Source organism: Canis lupus, chromosome 12 (assembly GCF_048164855.1).
Source record: "Canis lupus baileyi chromosome 12, mCanLup2.hap1, whole genome shotgun sequence".
Lineage (NCBI taxonomy): Eukaryota > Metazoa > Chordata > Mammalia > Carnivora > Canidae > Canis > Canis lupus.
Window position 1 is genome coordinate 6,796,425 of NC_132849.1, and position 13,563 is coordinate 6,809,987.

General features: G+C 42.3%; 1 non-coding gene across 1 annotated transcript; it reads left to right on the top strand.

Moving 5' to 3' along the window:
* Nucleotides 1-8,539: 8,539 nt before the first annotated feature.
* Nucleotides 8,540-8,663, top strand: LOC140601982 (small nucleolar RNA SNORD22). Its single transcript, XR_012005039.1, has one exon. It is a non-coding gene; the product is annotated as a small nucleolar RNA SNORD22 (small nucleolar RNA).
* The last annotated feature ends 4,900 nt before the right edge of the window (nt 8,664-13,563 follow it).

The window sequence follows — 13,563 nt, forward strand, 5'->3', positions numbered from 1 at the left end:
TTATATTAACTTCCCATTGTCCACGATAAACTCTTAATTCTCCTGCCTCTTCAAACATACTTCTCCCACAGGCTTCCCTATCTAAGTAGATGGCACCACCCTTCCTTCAGTTGCTTGGGCTAAGAACTTGGGAATTACCCTTGCCTCCCCCTTGTTTCTCATATCCTTCATCTAATGCATCAGTAAATCCTATTGTGTCCCTCTTCAAACTGTATCCAGAGCTGACCACCTCTCAAGATTTCCATTGCTACTTAGTCTTAGCATCATCTCTTACTATTTCTGCTCTTCCTTCTCCCCCAACTTCTCAGCATAGGTGCTTTTAAAATGTGGTTGGATCATGTCACTCTTCTGCTCAGAATTCACCCCAGCTTCCCACCTCAAAGAGCCAGTCATCAAGGCTTTATGACATCCTCATCCTCCAGCTGCAATAGCCATCTGGCTGTTCTCATGCCACATAGCCCTGCATCATGTCCTCACCTCAGATCAGTTCCATCTCAGAGAGGCCCTCCCCATATTATCCTACGTAAAATATTTGAGGCCTTTCTCTTCCCTCTACCTCCAGCCTTAGTTACATTCTGTCACTTTGTGTTGCAGGCTGAATTATGTCCCTTCAAAATTCATATGTTGAAGTCATAACTCCCAGTACCTCAATGTGACTATGTGTGGAGATAGGGCTTTTAAAGAGAACTAAGGTAAAAAGAGGTCATATAAGTGGGCCCTAATCCAGTGACTTATAAGGATCCTCATGAGAGGGGTAATTAGGACACCGACACAGAGGGAGACCATGTGAAGACACAGGGAGAAGGTGGCTATCCATAAGCACAGGAGAGAGGCCTCATAAGAAACCAATCCTGTTGATACCATGATCTGGGACTTATAGCCTCCAGAACTGTGAGGAAATACATTTCTGTGGTTTAAGCAACTAGCTCTGTAGTATTTTGTTATGGCAGCCCTAATCAACCAATCAACCTAATCCTGTGTTTTTTTTTCTCTGACCATAGTATTTATCAATGTTTGATGTGCTTTTTTTTCTTGATAGAATGCAAACTCCATAAAGACAGACTGATATGCCTCTAACACCAATAGTGCCTAACACATGCTAGCACTCAAACATTTGTTGAATAAATGAACACATCCCTTCTGTCACTACTATCCTGGGGCCCATAATTATCCTCTTGGGTTACTAAGTGACTTCCTAATGAGTCCTATCCCTTCTTGCCTTTTGTTTCTCTTTTAGACCTTTCCCCAGCTTACCTGTCCAGCCTCATCCCTCACACCCCCTCACATAGCACACATTACCCATCCCCACACCCCCACCCTGCCCCGTTCCAGCCAAACTGAACTGTTTTAGAAAAAGGAAATCCCACTCCTCTGGTCTCTGGACTTCAGTACATATTCACTATCCCCTGACACACCCTTTGCCCACCTAATCCCTGCTCATTGAGATACCTCTCATGTTTCTACTTGTCTCTCAGTAGAGGGCCATCTGTCTTGTTCATTATTGTGTTCCTAGAGCCAAGTACAAGATTTGGCACAAAGTGGACTTGAGCAAAGATTTATTGAATGGATTCTGAACTCCCTTTGCTTGGTACAAAGGTGGCTTCTGTGCACTCTTCCCCACTCACCACCAGGAGGAACCATGGAGTAAGGGAAAACAAGCCAGCTTCTGGGGGTTCAAATTCTGGCAATACTATGTGCCTCTTTGTGACCCCTGGACAGGGTTTTCTGAGTCGGTTTTTCCTTTCATGTCAAGTGGAAATGATTATACCTACTAATTAGGGTTTTTGTGAGAATTAATTGAGTAAATGTAAGGGCCTTCAAAGTCTTTTTGCTATTTCTCCCCTCTAGATTCTGAGCTGTGACAGGTTCTTCACCTTGTAGGAAGCTTTGGGAGTGTGCTTTTTAGCTCCCCTCACTGCAAAAGTGCTTCCTCTATTATCCCTTACCGGGGGGAGTGTGCCTGTGTGTACAGAGGGACCTTGGCTCCCTTGCTCACCAGTTATGTGGCAGTGGGCAAGTCACTTAACTTCTCTGAACTTGTGTTTCCCCAACTATTAAACAGGGATGTTAATATTTGCCTACTTGACAATCTTCCTGAGAATGGATGTGAAAAGCACTTCATAAACTCCTAACCTGGACAGCCTGGGTGGCTCAGCGGTTTAAGCGCCTGTCTTTGGCCCAGGGCGTGATCCTGGAGACCTGGGATCGAGTCCCACATCGGGCTCCCTGCATGGAGCCTGCTTCTCCCTCTGCCTCTCTCTCTCTCTCTCTCTCTCTCTGTGTGTGTGTGTGTCTATCATGAATAAATAAATAAAATCTTTAAAAAAAATAAAATAAACTCCTAACCTGCCCTTGGCCTTGAGTCTTTTCTCTTAATGTCTGCTGTAAGGTTAAAAGGATTTGCAGCATGGGTCTCTCCTTGGATGGCCAAAGTTAGGGCCTCCCAAGATAGAGTAGAGTGGTCACTCTTCTCCCACATACCCAGGCTTGCTTGGGTAGATTGACTTCAACAGGAATTCACCTGACAGATCCTCCCTGGGGCCACATGGCTTATCTTACTCACAGAGCTCTTGGCTCTGGCAGGCACTGAGATGAAATAACTGTCATTAGACAAGGCCAGTCACTCTTATGTGCTGAGACCTCTCTAATAGTTTCATGTAGACGGTTCAAAAGGACATAAGGTGTTCAAAACTCTGAAGGGCCCACCTGCAGAGAAGGAGGAAGACAGAGTCCCCATCTCACCTCATCCCCAGTCCTCAGTGCACTGGGACCTGGCATGCTGACCTGTTTGTATTTATTGTAAGCAACTCAGGTCTTTGCAAGTGGTACCTGGCACCCCTTCTCCTCAGCTGGAATCCTTTTGGGTGCTGTCCATCTATCTGCAAAGGATGATGGGAGGAGTTAAGAGCAACTATTTTGTTTACTATATGCCAGGGAAGTATCATTCTTCAACCTTGGGGCTAAAGCTGAGGTTCCCTGTGTACCCTGGAGTTGCTAAGAGAAAGTCTTGAGTTCCTTTGCCTGGCTGGGGAGTTCTTTAGGAAGAGGGCTCTGCTCTGTTCAATCCCTACCTCCTGGTGGCCGAGGGAACTGGCCTCACAGTCCTGACCCTCCCAGTCCACACTGCCAGCTTCTAGGAACCTGGTTCCTGTCTAAGTAAAGGTGGGGAGAGAGAGAGCTGAAAAGCACTATCCTCAATACACAACTAGTCTTCCCAGGACTGCTTTTTCTCTACCTGGCTTTTGAAATGTAAGCTTCCCTGAAGGTTGGACTTGGAGTGCGGGGTGGTGTGTAGGGGGGTGAGTAGAATGTCCCAAAACTCCCATTTTGGAAGTAAAGATCCAAACTAGTGCCAGAACTTGAGAGAGCACTGGTCTTGGAGTCACAGGCTGTGAGTTCAAGTCCTACTTCCTTATGTACCATCTGTGTGATTTTGGGTAAATCTGTTAACTTGCTATTTAACAAGCAGTATATCCTCATTTGTGAAATGATACTGTAATATAGTGTCTCCTTCACAGAATCATCCCAGGGTTCTCACAGATTAGGTATGTCATACACTTAATAACGTGAAGAGAAATGTGCTATACAAATGTAGGGCATTGCTTGTATTATTGCTCAAAAAACGTCTTCTGAGTGTTCCTCAGGCAGTGTTCTGAGTGTTCTTCTGAGGGTTCCTAAGGCATGGGCATCCAGTCCTGGATACTGTGCCATTGGTGATAAGATCCTAGTGACTATTTTAGGGGAGTTTCAGCCACTTATGGGATGGTAGAAGCATCTACCTTGGAGTAAAGAGTCAGGGATTTAGATTCCAGTCTTACCCCTTTCCTATGCCCTGTGACCTTGGACAACTCAGAGCCTCTCTTCATTTGTATGTTGAGAAGGAGGATGCTCTCTGTGAGTGGGAGGGGGCAAGTGGTAGAGAGTGAAAGCAAAATTACTATATGAAAGATCCGGAACATGGTAGCTGCTCAAGTGCAAACTTAGAATCTGCATCTTCATGTGTTTGGGCCTTAAACTAGAATTCAGCAGCTCCCCATATGTCCAGAAGTTTGAGTCACTCCTTGTGCTGCCAAGTATTTTAGAGAAGGCAGGTATGTGCTTTGAAATCAAAGATATAGGGCAGCCCTGGTGGCGCAGCGGTTTAGCACCGCCTGCAGCCCAGGGCGTGATCCTGGAGACCCTGGATCGAGTCCCATATCAGGCTCTCTGCATGGAGCCTGCTTCTCCCTCTGTCTGTCTCTGCCTCTCTCTCTGTGTGTGTCTCTATGAATAAATAAATAAATCTTAAAAAAAAAATCAAAGATATAGCCTAGCTTAGCCAGTAAAGGATGAATGCTGTGAGATTGGGGCCAGTGGTGGTGGGGCTGTATATATTGGTTGGGAAAGCAGGGCATTTTTCTCTGAGGCAGGCTTTCCGCAGAGGAAAATCTGGATTCAAGAGAGATTAAAAGTCTCAAAGGTAAAGGAGAGATGTAAGGAAATGGCCTGCATTGAATCACTGCAAAGGACAGTATTCATCAGAGAATTAATTTGGAAGGAAATAGAGTGTGAAATAGCAGCAAGGCTTTCAGCTCTGGGCACCATGGCCTTAGAAACCGAGTCGGCACTTCAGAGGCTTGCCAAGGCCCAGCCTGGGAGCTACATCCAGGAAAGCAGCCCGGGGATGCCCAGAGACCACAAATTGCTGAGCTCGGAAGGAACTGATTGAGTGTGTAATTAAGGGGAGGGTTGTATAACACTTGGGTAAGTAGAACTTGATGGGGTCAAACCAGCAGGGCTTCTGGGAGATGAGAGAGCAGTCCCTGGAGTGGTTAGTAACTGAAGCCAGATGCATAAAGTTAGATACAGCTTACCTGGGCCCTATGGAGATGAGGACGGAAGAGCTCAGGAAGGGGAAAGGATAAGTGATTGCTCCCTAAGTTGAAGTATCCCCAAATGCTCAGTACCTTAGTGGTTCTACTCTGGGAATGAGCAATGGGAAAAATCCCCAGAAACTGAAGGATCAGAGAGGCTGTGACTTGGCCAAGGTCACATAGCATGGAGGAACTGTAATGGATTCTGGGTCCTGATTGTGCATCCAGAGTGCATCTTGCTGTGCTACACTGATGGTGACAGCTGGAAGGGAACTGGCCAGAAGAAGGGTCCTGTATCACAGAGTAGGGGTAAGGTATCATTCACTGTATATTTGTGGGCAAGATGGGTATGTGTAGGTTGAATACTGAAACAGTTATGTATATTCATAACTAGTTGAATCCCTGGTATTACCTAACCCCACATGACAGGACCCTTGCTCACCCCTCAGCCTCATGCCCTGCCTCTTGTTCTCCCCTCAATTCTTGTGATATTGACTCCTGCTTGTCATCTAGACCTCAGCTTAAACATGACTCTCTCTCAGGTGGAATATTTCCTTACGCGTTTATGTGTATGTTTAATTTAGCATTTACTTTTGTAGAGGTACAACAGAAGCCCGGTGGCTAACACAGGCTCTACAGCCAGACTGCCTAGGTTGATGCTCCATCTTTTAGGATCTGTGTGATCTTGAGCAAGTGACTTAACTCCTCTGTGTCTCAGGACTCTTAATCTAGAAAATGGGAATAATGATAGTATTTACCTCACAAGACCTTGTGAAGAGTAAACATGTACAGTGTTTAGAACAATGCCTGGCACATAGGAAATGCTCAATAAATGTCAGCCATTATTATTTTTTGTTTTTATTTTTATTATGCTATGTCTCCCCCCCCTATAATCACCAGGAACCTTGTCTGGCTTGTTCACTGCTGGACGTTTCTTCAGCACATAGATCATGACCTGGCACATAGTAGGGCATCAATACATATTTATTGAATGTATTTGCTAAATTAATAAAGTAACCAATTCAGTAGTCAATCTTTTTTCAGAGAAGTGTTTTGTGTTGTCTGGTAGGCCTCTAGGCCTCTGCCCATTTGGACATATTATTTAATAGTTTGAGGAAAAAATACAACTGAATAACCAGAGGGTGCAGGCTGGATATACTTACTAAAGACATAAAACCAGGAAGAATAGCTTATTGAATGGCTGAATGAATGAGTGAATAAATGATGGATATATTTGATATGTCCATGCCAATATCTTTTTTTTTTATCCTGGGCCAAATATTATGAGATAAAACTTACTAGGAATAAATACAAAGTTCTTGATTTCAAAATCAATTGCCCACAATAAGGTTGTTCAGTGTGAATCAATAGTATGATGTGTTTCTCAAAATTCTAAATGTGCTGTGGTACCTGGAATGAAGGAGGTGATGGTCCTGTTCCATCCCGCACAGCTCAGAGCACACCCAGAGAACTGTGCTCAGATGTGGGAGCCAGATTTGCTAGCAGAAATAAGCAAACATGCCAACTGGAGAAGGACCATCAAGGAGGAGGGATCAAAGGGGCTGAAGACCACATTCAGACCAGTGTGTAGGCTATAGGGACATACAGACTTTAGGTTCATATAAGGAAAATCTGTGAAATAATCCAAGTTGGCCATAGATGAATTGGGCTACTTTAGAAGAATCCTGTCACGGAGGATTTTGAGCTTACACTGGCATTTAGCTAGAGTGTTGTAAAGGGTCATACACCATCCAGGAGCTGGAATAAGTGGCTTTTAAAGTCTCCACCCACCCTGAGAATCTATGGCTCTGATTGCACAGCATCTTTCATTCTTTATGAAAAGTCTGAGTCAGAGGCAGGCCTCATTTTTCTTTTTATGTGGTCAGGGATGGGGTTTGGTCCCCTAATTTGATGATTCTGAACTTTAAAGAAGGAAGAGGGAAGCGCCTGAGAATCTGGTGACCTCACTGTAACCCTTTAAAAAAATCCATCATGTTGGGCCAGTTGGGCTTGGATGTGCCAGGGAATACTTTAGTCCTGCTGCTACCATCATCCCATCTTAGAATTTCCTCTCTGGTGCAGCTTTCTCCAAGGCTTTTCTGTGTGAACTTTCAGTGCCAGGAGAGCAACAAGAAGGCTCTGTGGGTCTCCCTTCTGAAAGAAGAAACAGTTCCCAGCTCCGGCTAGAATCTTCTAACAGCCCAGCCAGCACATCTGTGAAGCTTTCGAATTTACTCAATAGAACAGCCATTTCAGATCTCTGCATTGCAAGCCTGAGGTAAATCTCAAAAATGCTCTGATAACTCAGCTTGTGCTAGGCATATGCACATATGTTATCTGATATCCATCTCCCAAAAACTCTGTGACACTGAAATTTAAAGCAGGTGGCTCAGAGAGATCAGAGTCAATAATTGAGTAGGAGGCAGAGGCAGGACTCAGACTCCCACCTTTGACCTCAGGGTCAGCTTGATCTCTGTCCACATCCCCACATCTGTCCTCTGGAGTGTTGCTTTCCTTTTGCTTGCCTCCTTCCTTTTGGTATTTTCCTTTCTCCAAAGCTTACCTCCACCATGCTCTGATTCTTTACCTCCTTCTTGTGATCTTTCTGCCAAGGATGGCATGAGTTCTCTTGAATCCTCAGTCCCTGCCATTCAATTGGTTCTTCTCTTCCTCTCTTAAAATAATATTTCCATGATCTTAAACTTTATTTCTGTTTTCCTTCTACCTATCATCCTATTTCTCTTGACTAGTACTGCCAAACCTACTGAGTGTGTATAATTCCATGGCCCCCAGTCTCTTTTATACTCAGACCCTTTTCCCTGGTCATCTGCCTTCCATTTCTTTACCAGAAATGCCCTCCAGGAGACCACAGCATCAGTTGATCAATTTTGAGAACCATTCTTAGTGTTCTCACCTTTCTTGATTCCTCAGTAGCATTTGGCCTTGTGGATCACCTCCTATTTCTTAAAAGCCACTCTTTCACCCCCTCAGGGGTAACTCTATACTTTTGTAGCTACTTCAGTGATTGATTCTTTATCTGGACAACCATTTCCCCATCAGTTACATGAGAGAGGTGGGCTAGGGTCATTTCTAGGGTTTCTTCTTATACTATAAATTTCAGTTTCTTTTGCTGGAACTTCTTCCCCCACTTTTGACTGTGCCAGTCCTTCATGACTTAGTTCTTTGCCCTCCGTTTGGTTCTCTTCTCTTACTTCCATGGAGAAATAATCCACACTCATCTCCATGTGGAGGAATTCATATTTCCATAGCTTTTCCAAACCTCTCACCCTCCCTGCCCTTATGTCCAGTTGTCTGCACATAGATGCTACATCATCCCTTCATACTTAGCACTTCCTCAACCCCAAAGAACACTGGCTCCCAACTTCCCCAATTTTTACCCATGATACCAGAGGCTTGGATGAGGTATGGCAGGGGGGAAAGCTAAAGGCCTCTAAGCTACATTCTGAGAAAATAAGAAGTAAAAAATAGGCCCAGTATCTGGGGAAAAGGATTTAATAGAGGAACAACAAAAGAAACCATTTAACTCCAGATCCTTCTCTCCTCCCTAATAAGTCTTTCCTAGGAATGGAACCAATCTTCAAGCCAAAAGGGCCAAACATTGTTGGGATGGATGAAAGCGTAGGTGACTACGTAGTGCCAGGTTGTTTTTAATGAGTTCAGATCCTTCCCAGTGAAGAAACAGTCACATGTCTTACCTCCTGTCCTAGTCCCAGAGCATGTAAAGGTGAACCACTGGGGCTGGCTGGGGGAAAGGAGGAAGCTTGCTCTAGAAGGAACTGTCTGAGGGATCATAAGGGATTTCCAAATATGGGAAAAGGGAATAAATCATTTGGTGAAGTAAAAAGAAATGAGTTCAGATCTTCATATACAGATGCATAATGCTGTGAGATAGCAAAAGAAGTTCTAGATGTTACTTCAGAGAACAGTCTAGGAAAAGTTAAGATACTTTTGGATTTTTAGTTTCAGAGAACCAAAATACAAAGGCAAATGTGGTCCTAGTGTTTCAAAATCCATAAAATGAGAGACTCCAGAGTCTGAAGATCAAGGGCTCTTTGTCCCCAGTAGCATCTAGAGTGGACTCTTAAATAAGTAAAAGTCTGTGAGCACTTAGGAAAGAAAGCAGTAATCAGCATTAGGAATCATAGTTAGTGAAACTATCTCTTTTCTGTTTGGTTAACAGACCAATAAATCAAATATTCCCAAGAAATTTGATAAAAACCTTTCCAGGTAATGTTTTTTAGTCTTCATGTCGGCAACTTCCTTTTCCTCAGTCATGCCATACCTGTGTTTGTAATGACTTGTTCAATGTCTGACTTTTTTAGCAGACTATGAACTTGATGAGGACAGGATACAATCATGCCTATTTTGCTGCTGTATCCATAGTTCCTAGTTTTGTACGTTCTGACTAAAAAAATAAAAGAATCAGTTACTTAATAAGTAGATGTAAAATGTGAGCCGGGTGGTAATAGGCTTATAAGTGATTGCAAAAGTACATTTAAAAATTAATAAATTACTGAATTGATGTCAGTCTAAGGTTAGCTCTAACTAAAACTCTTAGAAGAAAACCTTCATGACATTGGATTTGGCAGTGATTTCTTGGATACAGCACCAAAAGCACAGGCAAGAAAAGAAAAAATAGACAAGGTAAACTTCATTAAAATTTTAAAACGTTTATATATCAAAGGACACTACCAGTAGAGTAAAAAGGCAGTCCACGGAATGAAAGAAAATTTTTATAAATCATATTTCTGATAAAGGATTGCTTCTAGAATATATAAAGAGCTCCTACCATTCAATGCACAAACACATGCACACACACAAATAAAATTCAAAAATGGGCAAAGGACTTAAATAGACATTTCTCTAAAGATATACAAATAGTCCCTTAGCACATGAAAAGATGATTAACACCACTAGTCATCACGAAATGCAAATCAAAACTACAATGAGATACCACTTCACACTCATTAGGATGGCTATTATTTAAAAAACCCAGGGGTACCTGGCTGGCTCAATCAGTAGAGCATGCAACCCTTGATCTCAGAGTTTTAAGTTTGAGCCCCATGTTGGATATAGAGATTACTTAAAATCTTTTAAGAAATAAAAATTAAGGGGCAGCCCGGCTCGACAGTTTAGTGCTGCCTTCAGACCAGGGTGTGATCCTGGAGACCCAGGATCGAGTCCCATGTCAGGCTCCCTGCATGGACCCTGCTTCTCCCTCTGCCTTGTGTCTCTGCCTCTCCCTCTGTGTCTGCCATGAATAAGTAAATAAAATCTTTAAAAAAAAAAAAGAAAGAAAGAAAGAAAAAAGAAATAAAAATTAAGGGACACCTGGGTGGCTCAGTGGTTGAACATCTGCCTTTGGCTCAAGTCATGATCCCAGGGTCCCAGGATTGAGTCCCTCATCAGACTCCCAATCGGGGAGCCTGCTTCTCCCTCTGCCTATGTCTCTGCCACTCTGTGTCTCTCATGAATAAATAAATAGAATCTAAAAAATAAAAATTAAAAACCCAGAAAATAACAAATATTGATAAGGATGTAGAAAAAGTAGAACCCTTGCACATTCCTGTTGGGAATGTAAAATGGTATATAGCCACTGTGGGATACTGTATTGGCAGTTCCTCAAAAATTTAAGCTTTGAATTGCCGTATGATCCAGCAATTTCACCTCTGTAGTTAAAGAAGTAAAAAGATTTGAAAAGAAGTTAAAATAAGTTTAGGGGAAAAATAGTTAAAGAGAAAAGAAGTAAAGGCAGGGACTCAAACAGATATTTGTACACACATGTGTACATGATTCACCATAGCAAAAGATAGAAGTAACCTAAGTGTCCATAGACAAAGGAATGGATCAATAAAATGCTAAATACATGTAGTGGAGTATTATATAGCCTGAAAGAGGAAGGAAACTCTGACACATGCTACCATGTGGATGAACCTTGAGGACATTATGCTAAATGAAATGAGCCAGTCATAAAAAGCAAACACCATATGTTTCCACCTATATGAGGTACTTAGAGTAGTCAAAATCATAGAGACAGAGAATAGAATGGTGGTTGCCAGGGCTGGATGAAGGGGAAAATGGGAAATGATTGTTTATTGGGTATTGAGTTTCAGTTTTGCAAGATGAAAAGAGTCCTGGAGATGGATGGTGGTGATGGCTGCATGAGAATGATGTACTTAATACTGCAGAACTATACACTTAGTAAAGTGGTAAATTTTGTTATGTATTTTTTTATTTTTTACCACAATAAAAACAAATGGATTTAAAAAATGTAGCTATAGTTGTGAACTTCAGGATTTTATTCTGGGACCTTTCATCACTTGGATGAAAGTCTTAACATACTTGATACAAAAATCAGAACCAATGCAAAGGATGTTAGAACAGGTTTTTAAGGACTTTAGGATTCTGGAATGATAGGTCAAAATTAGCATTGAAATTAAAGAGGAATTAACTGTAAAATTCTGGATTCAAGATAAAAAAATAAGCAAAAAATATATGGAATTAGGAGTAATAACTTGTTTTACATGCAAAAGATCTTGGGGTTTTCATTTCCTAAAATTCCAAAGTAATCCCATAGTAAGAGCAGCGGGGGAGGGGGAGGGTCGGGAGGCAGGGAGGTAAACTTTGTCCTTTTAGAAGAACTGTGTTTAGATAAAAGGAGGCAATTGTCTCACTGTGCTCTATGTTGATCAGAGAGTACGAGGGCACCAAATACTGTCTTTAGTTCTTAGCAGTGTACATTCAAGAAGGTTATAAACTGTAAAAAAAAGAATAGAACTATGGGAGCTGTTAGGGAACTCAAAACTTGGGACTTCGTGGGTATTGTTTGATGGGCTAGGAAGGGGACTAGCCAGGAAAGAAGAAAATTAGGAGGGACCTAATAGCTGTTTTCAAATATCTGAAAGGCTGGCATATGAACTAAGGACTGTCCTTGTTTTGTATTTACTCATAAGGGTGAAATTGTGATGGACAAAAAGCTAAAAGAAGCTTGATTCATTGTGGTTCTAAATATTGGAACCAATGACATTCAATAGCATGGCCTCCTGTTACTGGATGGCCCACCTGCCGGGACTACTGCAGAGCAGAGGGTTTGTCCTTTCCAACACTGTGCATGATTCTTTCTTTCAGTTTCTTTGTCTCAAAATCTTGGCATCTTGACTCCTCCTTCTTTTTTCCCCCCAGTATCTGATGAAATCTTGGGAGTTCTTCCCTCACAGCTCTCTTGGCTCCACCTTTCACTCTCCTTTGCCAGCAGCCTCACCTCCTTGTCCTCCTCCACTGGAGGACTTTTGCATGCCACCAGTCAGCTTTCCCAGCTTTTGGGCTGTTCCCTGCTTCAATCCATTCTGCATGCCCCTGTCAAACCCATTTTATACAGTAATTATCTTATCATGTAATTTCCCCGATTACACCAAAAAGTGGTTTCTACAGCTTCCCACATCAAGATGAGATTTCTTGGCTTTTGGGGCCATTCTTCCTTCTCTTTCTTTTCAATTTCATTCTATTACTCAAAAGACTATTTTGGTGCAGCTGTTCCTTTAGTGTCAACTGGTCTGATCATCTTCCCCTGTTCTTCCCTACGTCCATTCCATCATTTGTGTTATTTGGGTCCTCCACCCCCAGCTTTATTATAGGGACTGCCTCATGTATCACAACCACCATGAAATCTTTCCTGGCCACCCAAATTCACATGGGTCCTTCATTTCTCTCATTCATTTAAGAAATATTTACTGATTCCTCTTAGAATGTAAGCACTGTGCTAGATGCTGGTGAATATGTGATAAGAAAAATCCATTTCTTGACTTCATGGAGTGGGTGAGATAGAATAAACAATGCTGTTAGGAACAAAAATAGGATGTTGTGATACAAAATGATGTGTGTGTGTGTGTGTGTGTGTGTGTGTGTTGGGGATGGGTGGGTGTTTTGATGGATAATCAGAAAAGACCTTTCTGAGGAGGTAACAAGCTGGGACCTAAAGAGGTGAAGGCGTCAGCCACTAGGAAGAGCTAGAGTCAAGAGCATGCTAGCCCAAGGAACCAGTATGTGATTCCAGAAACAAGAGGAAGAACTTGGCACACTGGAGATACTGGACTTAGAATGGTTTGTCTGGAGCATAGTGAATAAGGATAGAAAGGGCATGGAGTGAAACTGGAGAGGTGCCGGGGTGCTTGGTAAGCCATGTGAAGGATCTTAGAATTGTATTGGGAAGCCATTAAAGATCTTTAAGGAAGGTACTGATGTATATAAACTCAACTTTTTAAGATCACTCTGGCTACTGTGTGGAGAGTAGACTGAAGAACAGCAAGAGTGGAAGTAGAAGTTAAGAAATGAATGTGGGGAAAAAAATAAATGTGGGGGGTAGGGGCGCCTGGCTGGCTCAGTTGGAAGAGCATGCAACTCTTGATCTCAGGGTTGTAAGTTTGAGCCCCATGTTGGGTGTAGAGATTGCTTAGATGAATAAATAAATAAAAAGTTAAGAAAAAAAAGAAATGAATGTAATAGATCAGGTGAAAGATGGTAACTTGAACTGGAATGGAGAGAAGTAGATGGATTTAAGATATATTTGGAAATAGACATAAAAGGGTTTGCTGATGATTTTACGTGAGGAGTAAAGAATTATGAATGACTGACTGCCTGTGTCTGATCTGAGAAGCAGGTGGTTGGACCTATAACATTTATGGAGATTTGA